This window comes from Nannobrachium achirus (assembly GCF_963921795.1).
Source record: "Nannobrachium achirus genome assembly, chromosome: 9".
NCBI lineage: Eukaryota > Metazoa > Chordata > Actinopteri > Myctophiformes > Myctophidae > Nannobrachium > Nannobrachium achirus.
In genome coordinates, this window is record NC_137818.1 from 2,907,698 (window position 1) to 2,923,208 (window position 15,511).

Here is a 15,511-nt window from a genome sequence, read left to right on the forward strand (position 1 = left end):
TATTCGACCTCAAAGTATTCGAATAGTTGTTCAACTTCGGTGAACAACGTCGAATAGTGACTTTGATATTCGAATATTCGAACATTTGAATAGTTGGTGAATGCCCTAGTATGTGTAGTAGAGGAGCCTGCTAGCTTCCTCCCAACCATCTCCCACTGGACAGAACAGAGCCACACAATAGGCCTCTGTGTGCTCAGCACAGCACAGGACCCTCGGAATGCTGTGAGATGGCAGGCATGGGGGCAGCAAGGAAGGGAAGGGAAGGGAAGGGATAGCCCACCACCACCACCACCACCACCACCACCACCCCGCTGGGTGGAGGGGTGAGGAGGAAGGGTGTGGAGGGGTACAGGGGCGTCAATTGGGTATGGCAGGGGTACGCAGCTGCCATACCCTGGGTCCAGGGGGGAAAATAAAAGTTACTTTTATATATAAATCCATGAATGTCTCTTTGTCTATCTGTGGAGTGCATCTCTCCACTCCGACATGTCTCCTTTCCGACATGTCTCCATTCCGACACTAACCCTATCTCTAACCCTAACCCTAAACCTTAGGCCCATGGGAGTGTCGCCACTCCGACAATAAGAAGTCAATTTCGGAGTGGCGACATGTCGGAATGGAGAGAGCCTCCCCTATCTGTGCTGGTTATTATGTTGTTAAATTACAGTAAAATAACTACAAATTAACATAATGGTCACTTTAACAAGGTATTATAATTATATTCTCCCCATCTTGACAGAATGCTATATTCCCAGGTTCCGCAGGTCAGCTGCACAGGTGCAATGCATTATTGTTAATTGTGGCACGTTTACTAACCAATGCCAAGTTTAGCTGCACTTGAACAACCGTTCCAGGCTGCCATATCCAGCCCAAGAAACCGTAGAAACCCGGGGGAAAAAATAAAATGTACTTCTTAAAATGAATGTATCATGCCTTGTTGCTAAGGTATGGCAACATGACTGGTGTCTTGCACGCGCGACACCAGTCATGTTGCCATACCTTAGCTTTTTCTGAACTGACGCCACTGGAAGGGTGGGAAGGGGAAGGGGGGGTCGGGGGGAATGGGAAGAGATGGTGACGAGAGAGAGAGAGAGAGAGAGAGAGAGAGAGAGGGAGGGGGTTTCGTTGGGACGGTACGAGGCTCCAGGGGTCTAGAGGGTGTCTAGGTTTTGGGCACAGTGTTGGCCTGCTCTGCCGTCCGTCCGTCCGTCCAGTTCATCCCCACACAGAAAGCGTTAGAGTCACACAGTGATGTCTGCAGCACCCAACGGTGACGGCTCACCCCTGGGTGCTAAGAAGAAGAAGAAAGGGAGATTTATGCTTAGTTTTCGCGAAAATAGCCGATCTGTCTAAACTGGGTTGATATGTGGTGCGCGACGCAGCGACCCACGACAAAATGTAAATAAGGCAAAAGGTATAACTCTGGTTTGTGCTTAAGAAGATGACAAGGAGTCTGAAGAATGACAGAGCGATTCACGTTGTGTAAAGGTACAACTAACGTGTGTTTTAAGGCAGGAACTACAGTAACTCAAATCACCTTTGGAGGAAAACCTTAGAGTAGGGGTCTTCAACATTTTCAGGCGAAGGGCCCCTTAGTTGAGATAGAGATGAAGCAAGGACCCCCACAACCTGTTCATAGATTCCATGTAGTTTCATCGTTTGACAGCATAAACATCAATATATTTTGAATTCATGTAAATTTGTGTTTTCAGATAATCAACCACTTGAACCGTCAATACCTAATAAACTTGACCTTTCACTCTGTACTTGATTGATTGATTGATTGATTGAAGACTTTATTAGAAGTTTGCATAGGAAAAGGTACAGTTTCATGACGGTACAGTTCACTGGTACAAGGTCTACTAAAAGGAGATCCATGAAAAGACTAAGCTTATTTCCACTGGAAACCATTGAAGTATCTCATATAACATTGAATGACAGACAAATAGAACAAAGTACTATGCAGTAGATATGTAAATAAAAACAAAAAAGAAGACAGTAAGTCTAAACAAACAGTATATACAAAGAAGGGGCAGGGGAGGGTAGGGTTGGGCTAGGTTAGTTTTTTTTACCAGTTGCGAACGGCTGCTGCCTGTAAGTGGTTTTTCAGGGCAATTTTAAAGGATGCTAGTGATCCACACTCCTTTATGACCTTCGGTAAGGCTTTCCACATTTTGGTGGTATAGCAGAAAAAAGAGTTTGACCCTTTGTTGGTTTTGACTCTGGGTTGAAAGTGATCTGTGGCGCTGCCTCTGGTGTTGTAATTATGGACATCCTTAATGTTTATAAAGTATTTTGACAGGTACTTGGGTATCATAGTGGTGTAGTGTATCTTGTACACCAGGCCCATTGCAAGTTGCTGTACTCTGTCATCTGGTGTGCTCTTTTTCCCCTCTACACCAAACCTTTGCCAAAAATAGCCGATCTACACGCTCACAATGCCTCGCAGCGCGAGGCGTTGTGAGCTTGTTGATCTGCTATTTTTGGCTAAAGTTCTCAGAATATGGACACTTGGGTTCAAGTGGTTAATATAAAAAAGGGGGAAAAAAAGTGTCTATCACACAAAGATTTGGAGGACCCTCTGTAGTAACTCTGAGGACCCCCTAGGGGTCCCGGACCCCCTGTTGAAGACCCCTGCCTTAGAGAATATTTCTTGATTTAATTTAGACCCAAGGTGTGTCGGTGAAAAAACTCCCCCCAGTGGATGCCTGGGATAACTGCTACGTATAGCCATAGGACAGGGGTCTTCAACAGGGGGTCCGGGACCCCTAGGGTGGCATTAACCACTTGAACCCTAGTATCCCTATACTGAGGGAAACATTCGCCAAAAATAGCAGATCTACAACGCCCTCACACGTGTGAACTTGTAAATCGGCAATTTACGGCAAAAGGTTTGGTGTAGGAAAAAAAGAAGAGCAGACCAAGTACAAGTTTTCTAAGTGTTTAAAGGGGTTTAAAGGGATATTTCACGTAAAAATTGTCTAATAAGGCTTTTGGGAGCACTTGTGTAATGTAGTAATATTTTGAGATCGATTCTTTATATTCATGAACTGTATGCAATGACAATTCAAAATGAAAACAAAAAAGGGTTTCAATATTTCACTGCATGCTCAATGCTCTAGATCAGGGGTTCCCAAAAGGTAGATGGTGATCTACCAGTAGATCACCAAGGGTGTGCACTGTGCAGGTAGACCACATGATATGCCTCTAAAAATATATAATTAAAATATAAAAAGAATATGTCAATGGGAGTGGGACTGTAGTTACCAGGGCCCAAGGTGGAGGGGCCTTCATTATTTTATACTTTAGCTATTGAAAAATAGCAGATATACAAGCTTGTAGATCTACCATTTTTGAAAAGTCGTGAAAATGTGTGCAAATCTTTGAATATATTTATTTTTCAAGCGAACATTTGTAACTCAGATTTTGCTTCTTGGGGGTCCCTGGCACTAAATATTTTGAGATGGGGGTCCGTGGCCAAATGATTGATTGGCTTAATGTGCAACTTTGTTTTCTCACTCAACAGTAAACAAACCAACATAAAGTTGAAGTGATAATTAAAGGCCTTCTTAATACCTCTAAAATGACAAATTGTCAAATATTAGAGGCAGAAATTGTGAAAATAGACGATCTACATGCTCACAACGACTCACGTTGCTTGGTGTTGTAGATCTGTAGATCTGCTATTTTCTGCTATCACCGAGTTATACAAAATGTAATTCTTCAAATCTTCCCAGTTCAAATATGATTATTTTGGGAGTCGTGGCCTGAAAAGGTTGAGAACCACTGCTCTACAGTACAGTGTGACCTGACAGGCCTTCCCAGAAAGCAGGAACACAGCTACTCTGTGTTGCTTTGGGCCCAGTCCACTCTGAGCCCACGTTTAGTCCACTCCACTACGGAAGAGATTCCTTGCGTTCTCACTTTTTACTCTGCGTTTAGACGAGACTCAACGGTGTCTAATCATCTAAAGCAGGGGTCTTCAATGTTTTTAGGGGAAGGACCCCTTAGCTGAGAGAGAGATGAAGCAGGGACCCCCCCACAACCTGCTCATAGATTCCATATACCGTATTTTCCGGACTATAAGGCGCACTTAAAAGCCTTTAATTTTCTCAAAAAACTACAGTGCGCCTTATAGTCCAGTGCGCCTTATATATGGATCATTCATTGACATTGACATTCCCTTTAGTACAGCTCCATCTGTTGGATGCATAAGCGTCTATTATGTGCGCCTTATAGTCAGGTGCGCTTTATATATGAAAACAGTTTGAAAATAGACCATTCATTGACAGTGCGCCTTATAGTCAGGTGCGCCTTATAGTCCAGAAAATACTGTAGTTTCATTGTTTGACGGCACGATCATCAGTGTATTTTGGATTCATGTCAATTTGTGTTTTCAGATATTTAACCACTTGAATCTGGCAATAATTAAAAACGTGACCTTTCACTCTGTGAAAGGTCAACTAGCTGATCCCGAAAATAGCTGATCTACAAGCTCACAGCTTGAGCTTGTAGGTCTGCTATTTTTGGCCAAAGTTATCAGAATATGGACGCTATAGTGTTCAAGTGGTTAATATAAATAAATAAATAAAATATAAATGGTGCATTTATATAGCGCCTTTATCCAAGGCGCTTTACAGAGGTTGTGCATTATTCAACCATTCACGCACACATTCACACAGTGATGTCAGAGGAAACCATGCTTGGCACCAACCTGCTCATCAGGAGCAGTTAGGGGTTCAGAGTCTTGCTCAAGGACTCTTCCACACTAACTCTGGGGGAGCCCGGGATCAAACTGGGAACCCTTTGTGTTCTAATGGTGGTTTCTCTACCCCTGAGCCACTGCCAGGGGTAGGACCCCCTGTTGTAACTATGAGGACCCCCCCCCCCCAGGGGTAGGACCCCCTGTTGTAACTATGAGACCCCCCCCCCCCCAGGGGTCCCGGGCACAAGGCCAAACTGAGGGGCAACGGTGGCCATGGCCTCCATGAAATTCCTGCCCTGATTCCAGGAGAGATAAAACAAAAAGCAGGTTGGCTTAATTCCTCTGGATGCTGAGGAATGTTGAGGACCAAACGCCTCAAGCCTTCTCAATAAATAACGTGTATCTGTCTTGTCTTGCATCCTTTATTTTGGAGTGCTGCTTTTTACACTTGGGTGGTAACCTATAACAGTATTCCATTTACCGTATTAAATGGTTAAATGTATGAATCAATGACCATATAAATTGGTCCACAACCCAAAGATGGGCCCCGACCCACTGTTGGGGGAACACTTTACTATACCATTGTGTCATCTGCCTAACCCAACTGTCAGGCATTGTGTGAGTGTGTGTCTGCCTGCGTGGTGTGCATGCGTGTGTGTGTGTGTGTGTGTGCATGTGTGTGTGTGCATGTGTGTGTGTGTGTGCATGTGTGCGTGGTGCGTGCGTGTGTGTGTGCATGTGTGCGTGCATGCATGTGCGTGTGATGTATCTCTGTTCAGTGCCAGGGTGGTGTCACATGTCACCAGAGTGGAGGAATGTGAAAGAGCGTTGATTTGACAAAAGAAGGAGGAATTCCATTCAGTCTGTCAGTGACACATCATCATCATGACCAGTGGACTGTGGGCTTTTCATTTGGAAACATGTATTAAATGATGACGGTTACACATTATTGTGTATCATTATTTTATGCTTTAACTATTAAAAAATAGCAGATATACAAGCTCACAGCGCGGCACCGAGTGCTGCGCTGCGAGAGCTTGTAGATCTGCTATTTTTGAAAAATCGTGAAAATTTGAATTTTGACCCGATTCTATAAGTGTCTTTTGAATCCTTTTAAGGTTTTTTGAAAAACCTATGTTTCTATGTCAGCAATCTGGCCAGCCATCGTCAAAGAAAAGGTCCTTTTCAGTTAGTCTGTTCTTGAGTGTGTCAGTGGTTCTCAGACCTTTTCATGTGAAGGACCCCCAAACTGATATTTATTTGGCCACGGACCCCCATCTCAAAATATCTAGTTCCAGGGACCACCCAGAAGCAAAATTTGAGTTAAAAACGTTCGCTTTAAAAATACATATATTCAAAGATTTGCACACATTTTCACGACTTTTTCAAAAATAGCAGATCTACAAGCTCACAGCGTGGGACTTGGTGCCGCGCTGTGAGCTTGTATATCTGCTATTTTCAACAGTTAAAGCGTTCAATAATTCTAGGCCTAAATGGGTTAAATCTCTCAAAGCATTTAACTGTGTGTAATAAGGAATGTAATGGCCATTCAGCGCACACAGCTCTGTTCAATAGAACTTTACCATAAAGGCAATCTAAAGTTTGGTAGAGGAGGTGACTCCACTGAATCTGGACACCTTAAAAGGGATATTTCACTTTCTTGGTCATTCTCGTCTACTCAGGCTTTTGTGAACACCCACCCCGGACAGTTTTTAAGTTTTTTATCAGAAGCCCCCCCTTCCTAGTATACAAACTTCAAACTCCAATTTGCCTACGATGGAGAGCTGTATGTATGGTGGCTGGAACGGGAGCCAGCGATTCAATGATCCTGGGAGCAGGTTGAGACCAAGGGGAAAGAAAGACCCCTGTAGGATGCGTGGGATGTGCTGCAGGCATTGACACTAAGGCTTGCCCACCTGCCCCTGGCAGGTAAATAAAACGTCAGGGCAGGTGAAGTTTGCTTTCAGGTTGCCCGACAGGTCAAGTGCTCATTTGAGAGGAGACGCAACTGCCTATAAACACAACACCAGATATCTGTCTAAACACCTGAACATGGCCAGCGCGCTCCATTTTCTGGTCTGTGGAATGTAACAAGTGTGAAACCACAGACATATTCAATCATAGCTATGTAGGTATTTGGTATTTGTATTTGGAGGTATAGTGTATGACATTTTCTATCGCACAGCCCCAGAAAGTAAAGAAATAAGTGTTAAATTGAGCGGTAATTAAAATCTTACCTATCATTTTATCATGGACAATTTACCTTTCGGGCAAGTGGGCATGACCTTTGGGCAAGTAGAACATGACCTGTACTTGCCCGACAGGCAAGTGCCTCTGAGACCTTAGTGTCAACCCCTGTGCTGTTACATGATGGGAGATCGTATTATCATCCATGGAGGATGCCAAGGTTACAACCCCAATGCTGGTGACCTGTACTTCCTGGACTTAAAGGACAACTTTAGTTTTTTATATTGTAAATAAAGAATATAAAAGATGAGTGTTAAAATTATTTCATTTACTTATTTCTATTTGTTTTAGAGATTCTTATTTCAGTGGTTGGGGGCATGCGTACAAGTGGCTAAATATGTCATTTTACACAGAATAAGCCCATTCCCAAGGTACAACGCAACCTTTCATGGTTGGATGTGACTTATGGGGGCTAGTAGTGTTACTGTAAATAGCAATAAAGAAACTGCTGGCTTATTGTGTCTAAATAGACATATTTAGCCACTTGTACCCATGCCCCCATGTGTACGCATGCCCCACATTTTAGCACGGTAAACGCGATAAAACAATAGAACGAAGCAAATGAAAATATTTTAAAGTTGTACCATGTAACTTTTTTTATAAAACAAATCTTAAAATTGTCCTAACTGTTAAATCGCTAAAGTTTTAGAACACCCACTCCGTTATTTTCAGCTTCTGAAGCCTTCTCTTTATATGTTTTCTATGATCCTGGCCGTGGACCGGATTTCGCGCCAAAATGACGTAATCTGCATCATCTGTATACGTTGTGTATACGTTGCCCAATCACATCGCCGATCATGCACACATGGTACACTACCGGCCAATCATAGCGCATCTTGAAGTGGGGTCGCCATATTTGTAGTCGCCCGTGTGTCTCTTTACTCAAAAGGTAATCTCGCCTACCAGGCAGGGTGAAGTAGTCCGTTTCTCCGGAATGCCTGAACGCACAGGAACCAGGGACCCCTCTAAAGATAGCTCTCGGCGTTGTGGAGGCAGACGCGGGGGTGTGAAGGTACGAAAAACGGGCGAAAGACGCGAACGCGACCGCGGTTTGCTATAGGGCTACTGACCACTAGTTGAGCATCTTACACAGTATAGCTTTAACACTCACTTTTTCTTTTCTCTAATTACAATCTAAAATATGAACACTTGTTGTAAAAAAACAAAGTTGTCCTTTAAATCCCAGCCTGAAGATGTTATGCAAGCTAGCAGTCATTCAGTACGCTACGGAGCAGTCTGAACTCCCACATGACATCAGGTGGGAACTGGCAACCATGACAATTTGACCAATGTTTGACCAGAGGTACTAAATTGTTTTTTAAAGTCCTTAAATTGTCATTTTATTAATGTGCAGATACCCTGTATACACTGTATGTCCGTCTGTTTTTATTGTTGAGTGAGAAAACAATGTTAACATTTAGCTTAACATCTGGGGACCCCCCAAAATAATTTGGGGACCCCTCTGGGGGTCCCGACCCACATGTTGAGAACCATTGTTGTAGGAGGAGGCGGAGAACTGGTTCAGGTGGGAGGAGCTAAGGTGAAAAGCAGATGGCTACACAGAGCTGGATTTTTCATATATCCCGGTTTTTCAGATATCCTCATAGAAAAATATCTAGGTCCACACGACAAAGATATCTAGGTCTAACAAGCACACACACAGTAAAGTCTTCAGAGATATCCAGGTTTCATGTCTACACAGATCCAGTGAATCGGATATGTTTCAATCTCTCCACTTATTTATCCAGTTTAAAAAATATCCAGTTTCACAGCCGAAATATCCAGCTTCGTGTGGCTGCAAGCCCCAACAGCACCCAAAAAATTCTAGCTTCAGAAATATCCAGCTCTGTGTAGCCGGCACCGATGCATTCGGAAATGTGCACCAGCCAGGTGTGTGCTCAGTGTAGTGAGTGCAGTGGGCGGTGCATTCAGTGTGGCTTATTTACAAACGACCAGATAAGAGGCAGCTGTGAGCTTTTCCAGTCTGAACCCTGAAGGAAAACTTTCTGAAAAGCAGCAGTTGCTAACGTAACGTTGCTATTGAAAGGTCATTTAATTCATAACATTGGCCTACCTGCTGTTAGTTTACACGTTGATGCGTGTGTAACAATAAAGCCCAAAGGACCAATCAAGCCGTGAATGGTGCATTTTGTTATCATTCCAACGCCATTGTTCACAGCTAAGCACTCAAGACACAGCCATGAAAATCCATCCATCCATCTTCAACGCTTATCTGGAATCAGGTCGTGGGGGTAACAGTTCCAACTGAGACCTCCAGATTTCCTTATCCTGAGCAACTTCCCCCACTCCCTCAGGGAGTATACCGAGGCGTTCCCAAGCCAGTTTGGAGATATAATCCCTCCATCTGGTCTTTGGTCTGCCACGGGGTCTCCTCCCAGTGGGACGTGCATCGAGGACCTTCCTAGGAAGGCGCTCGGGGGGCATCCGTACTAGATGCCCCAACCACCTAAGCTGACTCCTTTCCAAGTGTAGGAGCAGCGGTTTTACTCCATGTCTCTCTCAGGTGACTGAACTTCTCACCCTATCTCTAAGGGAGATACCAGCCACCCGTCTGAGGAAACCCATTTCGGCCGCTTGACCTTATACTTTCGGTCATGACCCACACTTCATGACCATAGGTGAGAGTGGGAACGAAGATTGCTCGGTAGACAGAGAGCTTTGCCTTTCGTCTCAACTCTTTTTTGCAACACTGCATTGACGCACCACACTGTCAAACCCCAACTTCTGAGTTGAGTGGTTCAGTGCACTGAAAACACCCGGGGCGCAGCGCACTGGATTTCCGAACGACAACGCACCAAGTGCACCAAATAAACAAACGACAAGAGGGCACACCAGTTAAAGGTGATACACCATGAAAATTCACTTTTCCTATTTTAAAACCTTTTTTTGGGGTCCCACTAGCACCTTCTATCCTCAGTCCCATTTCTGACCGTTGTGTCTTTCTCTGGTTTTGGAAAGGCGGAGGTTAAAAGCATCCCACGGGTTCTCAAAACAGGCTGTCCAGATTTGATTTTTTTTTTCCCGAACGCACCCTTAATGAACAGGTTGGTGTGGCCACATAAAAACATAATTTTAACACTTTCTGTACACTTTGTTTTAAAACAAATCTTCCTCCTAGTATAAGCAAAATTCCTGATGATCATGTTTTAGGAGGGGAGAAAAAAAATCACAGTACGTATGCACCTCTTTAATATAATACATTCATATACATACACGCTGTAACTACAGCCTTAGTAAACTGCAGTAGTTTTCTCTGTACCACTTGTTACCTGACTGGGGTTCAAGTGGTTAATAATAAATACATAGATTAGTCAGTATCAGCTATTTTCAGGGAAGAGGTTTGGTGTAGTGAAGGGGAAAAAGAGCAGACCAAGTACAGAGTGAAAGGTCAAGTTTAATAAGTATTGGTGGTTTAACACAACTCCAACATGCACTGATGACAAGTGCTGTCAAACAAGGCTATGAAGCCATCTATGAAATACATGAACACGTTTAATCAGCAACACAATTTAATACAATATGGTGTGTGTTACAGTTTACAGTTTAGGCATTTAGCAGACGCTTTTAATCCAAAGCGACTTACAATAAGCAGATAATACATCACTATAATAAACAAGATAATATGTCAGAACATCAGCAACAATATAACAAATGCATATGAATATCAATCTAAAAAAGACAATATAATTATACAATATAATACAATATAATACAATCATATAATACAATATAATAAAATCAATCTAAAAAACAATATAATCAGTAAAGAAAAAAAGCTTCTAATAAACCTAAGAAACAAATGCTAACTAGCTTCATGTATGGTCATTGAGTGTTTCAGTAGTGCTATGGGTTTAGGTGGAGTCTGAAAAGGTGAGTCTTCAGTCCACAGTGAAAGCTAGCGAGTGAGTCCGTTGTTCTAAGTGCAACAGGGAGTTTATTCCACAGCTTGGGGGCCAGGAGGGCAAACTGTCTCGGACGAGTGGATTTTTGCCCTGGGGTTTTTTAGCGAGGGTTCTGTCAGCATCCCTGTGGTGTGTGTGCGGGGGGGTCCCTGCTTCATCTCTCTCTCACCTAAAGGGGTCCTCTGCCTTTAAAAAAAAACATCAGATACCCCCTAGATTTAACCCTGTGACATGAAAACATTATTTTGAAAACCACTCCAGCTGAAGGCATTTCTTCAGACCCCGAGGTTATGCTGCAGACAGAATCAAATGCCTCCCTCCAGACCCCCCCCATCCCCACCCCACCCTTTTCTCTTCCTGTGTGAGACCTGAAGAGAGGGGTGGGGTGGGGTGGGGGGGGTTGAGGTGGGTTTGGGAGGTACGTTTGTGCGGGCCTGACCGGATGGTGCGGGGCAGGGCTGGGGGGGGCATTTCTCACAAGATGGAGGCAGAGAGGAGGGCGGGGGGGGGGGGACAAAGCTGGCATTCATTCATGGAGAGACCAGGAATGAAAAACATTCTCTCTGCTGAAAACAGAGAAGCTGCACCCAGAGCCATGCAGGGAGAGAGAGAGAGGCCATGGGTTTAGGGCAGGGCTCTTTCAGACCCAAGGACCCCTTAGTTGAGAGAGAGACGAAGCAGGGACCCCCACAACCTGTTCATAGATTCCATATTGTTTCATTGTTTGACAGCACAATCATCAGTGTATTTTGGATTCATGTAAATTGGTGTTTCAGATATTTAACCACTTGAACCATCAATACTTGACCTTTCACTCTGTACTTAGTCTGCTCTCTTTCCCCAATACACCAAAAGTCTTTGCCAAAAATAGCCGATCTACAAGCTCACAGCGCGAGGCGTTGTGAGCTTGTGGATCTTCAATTTTTGGCTAAAGTTCTCCGAATATGGACGCTAGAATTCAAGTGGTTAAAATAAAAAAAGGGAGAAAAAGGTTTCTATCACACAAAGATGTGCAGGACCCCCTGTAGTAACTCTGAGGACCCCCTGTTTAAGACCCTTGGTTTAGGTTTAGAGAGAGAGATAGAGATAGAGAGAGAGGCCATGGGTTTAGGGTTTAGGGTTAGCCCTTCCCTGCAAACCTTCTGAGAAGAGGAGTCACCCGCCCTTTAGACACTGAATGTAAAAACGTACATTCACCCATTCACATTTCACACACACACATTCATTACATTCACCCATTCACATTTCACACACACACATTCATCCATTCACACACACATTCATTACATTCACCCATTCACACACACATTCATCCATTCACACACACATTCATTACATTCACCCATTAACACACACATTCACACACCGATGTCAGAGGAAACCATGCAAGGCACCAACCTGCTCATCAGGAGCAGTTAGAGGTTCAGAGTCTTGCTCAAGGACTCTTCCACACTAACTCTGGGGGAGCCCAGGATCGAACTGGGAACCCTTTCGGGAACCCTCCGTGTTCTAATGACGGTTTCTCTACCCCTGAGACACTGAAGGACCACCATAAACTGGCGAGGACACGCGATCAATACTGCAATGTAGAAATACGCTGTTCCAAGTAAAAGTCCAGTAATCAAAATGCTAAAAGTACTCATCATGTAGAAATGTCCCCTGCATTTCACAAGTTTTCAAATTGTCTGAAGGATGCCAAACAAAAACAAATTTTACGCTTATGTACCTGTACAAAAGACGTAACAATAAAGTACAACCTTGAACCTTGATATATAAAATGTATACAAATCTTTTGAAAATAGATAATCTTCAAGCTCGCAATGCGTCCCATCGCAAACTTGTAAAACTGCTGTTTTTAAAAATGTATCAGGCTAGAGAGGGAAATGATTATGTTATATTATGTAATAATAAAATCTACAAAGTAACTACAGTAGGTAACTAAACGAAAAACATAAGGGTCTAACTGGTTAAACTGAAGTGATAGTGATAAATAACAAATATTATCGATCTGAGGTCACGGGTGCAAGTGTACAAAATGGGTTTCCTCAGACGGGTGGCTGGTATCTCCCTTAGAGATAGGGTGAGAAGTTCAGTCATCCGAAAGAGACTTGGAGTAGAACCGCTGCTCCTACACTTGGAAAGGAGTCAGCTTAGGTGGTTGGGGCCCCCCGAGCACCTTCCTAGGACAATTTAAAGGTATATTCAGTGATTGTATTTCATTCAAATAAAAATATAATTGGTATATTTTCAATTCATTCTCCTCACGAGAATGTGTGCTGACCATATAAGGACTTCCACCATGGCCCGTGTTGCAAGCATAGCTAGATTCCGTTTTCAGAGGTGGCCAGACAGTCCTCGACCAATCAGGGTAGAGTATGGCCGTAGTTATGTTATGATGTTTAGTTATGATGGTCAAAATAAAAGTTTTGAGAACCACAGTCGCTCTGAATTAAGAACGTCTGCTAAATGCCTGGATTGTAAACTACTGAACTCATAAAATGCCACAGTCTGGTAGTAAATCAGTATCATACATATCCTGAAGCTGGAGACGTAGGCTTACCGATATTCAGTGATTGGGTCTAATGATCAAAACGAGAACATTATAATGGTGTAAAAAAATCTATAAAAACTAAACATTTCCACGCTGTGACAAGATGACCCCCGGCCACTTTCATTATCACTGAATACACCTTTAAGTGCTTTTAAATGAAAAATTAAACATTGGCCAAATTGTCAAATATTAGAGGCAGAAATTGTTAAAATAGCAGATCTCTTTGTGAGCATGTAGATCTGCTATTTTCACAATAGAACCGTGTTATACAGAATGTACTGCCTCAACTCTTAGTGCTTGTCAGGGTGGGGGGGGGGGGGGGTCCCCAGTTATAATATGATTAAAATATGATTATTTTGGGGGTCACGGCCTGAGAAGGTTGAGAACCTCTGCCTTACAGTAGATGACCTTCTGCCAGCTGGCCAGAGACGTCACAGTGAAATGGATCACTTTCAACCTGGTGTCCCTACAGTACAGTATGTTGGCCACGTCATGGGTAACATCTCAGAAATAGCAGATCTGCAAGCTCACAGCACGGCCTGTGAACTTGTTCCGATCTGCACCAAACTTAGGCATAGGCTACACGGAGCTGGATATTTCATATATCCCGGTTAGAAAAATATCTAGGTCCACACGACAAAGATATCTAGGTCTAACAAGCACACACACAGTAAAGTCTTCAGAGATATCCGGGTTCCCTGTCTACACGGAGCCAATGAATCGGATATTTGTCAATGTCTCCACTTATTTATCCGGTTTCAAAAATATCCAGCTTCGCAGCCGAAATATCCAGCTTCATGTGGCTGCAAGCCCCAAACGCTTAAAAACATTTCTTGCTTCAGAAATATCCAGCTCTGTGTAGCCGGGCAGCCGGCACCTTACTTGGCACAAGCACAGTTCAAGGTCTGACAGTCTGACAACAGTCACACCTATTGGGCCCACAGGGACACACATGGTCCATTCCACACAAACTTGACAACAGTTTTAATTGCGGCAATTAAAACTACGGCAAAAAAATTTCATCGACCTTTTTTCGCTGACAAAAACTAAATTAAAACTAAGCTATGATGAAGAAAAATAAGAGTAAAAGTTTTGTCAAAAAATAAAAGTCATTTCATGTAGGGTTGCACTCGGGTGTTGCGCTCTGAAAATAGCACATGTACAAGCTCACAACGTGTCACAGCGCGACTCTTTGTGAGCTTGTAGATCAGCCCTTTTTCAGCATGCAACCAACGCCACCAATTAAGGCCCGCCAAAAAACTAGACTTAAAAACTAAAACTTTTCAGATGAGTAAAAGATGACATTTTATTCTAAAGACTATGACTAAAACCTTCCTGCCCAAATGAACACAGCTTGACACAAACACTGTTCAACAGGTCTGCCATGGGAATAATCTCAACAAACCTAAAATGCATCCGTAAGCAGCACTACAGCCTATACACTTAAAAGCTCTGATCATTTATGTTGTATTATAGGCTGAAGGGGTTTAACTGTTCCTAATGCATTGCTGGGGACCCCTTGGAACCTCCCCAGGGACCCCTGGGGGTCCCTGGACCCCACTTAGAGAACCACTAATATACAGTATGTGGACTTCAAGGAGGCCGGAATGGCTACCATGTGTATACGTTCAGAAACGTGATACGGGCGTGTGTCACGACCCGTGCCAGGATAGGTGAGTCGGGGGAGCCGATATCCTTGACTATGTCTCCTGAAAGAATTTAAATTGCCTTAAAGAGGAAGACCCCACCCACCCCACCCCCACCCACCCACCCCACCCCCACCCTGCAGACCCCACCCACCCTGCAGACACATGTGTTGGCAAAGACAGAAACACTGAGATAGATTTTATATGAGATACTTAAAGTGTGGTTCCTGTGGAAATAAGCCTCGGCTTTCTAGGATCTCCTTTTAGTTGACCTTGTACCAGTTATTTGTACTGTCATGAAACTGTACTTTTTTCTATTGCAAACTTCTAATAAATTCTTCAATCAATCAAAATCAATAGACAGACTAGCAGACAGCGGGGCCAGAAAGAGTGAAAGATTAAAATAGTCTGGTTTCGTTTTTTGGTTAAATCATTTTTT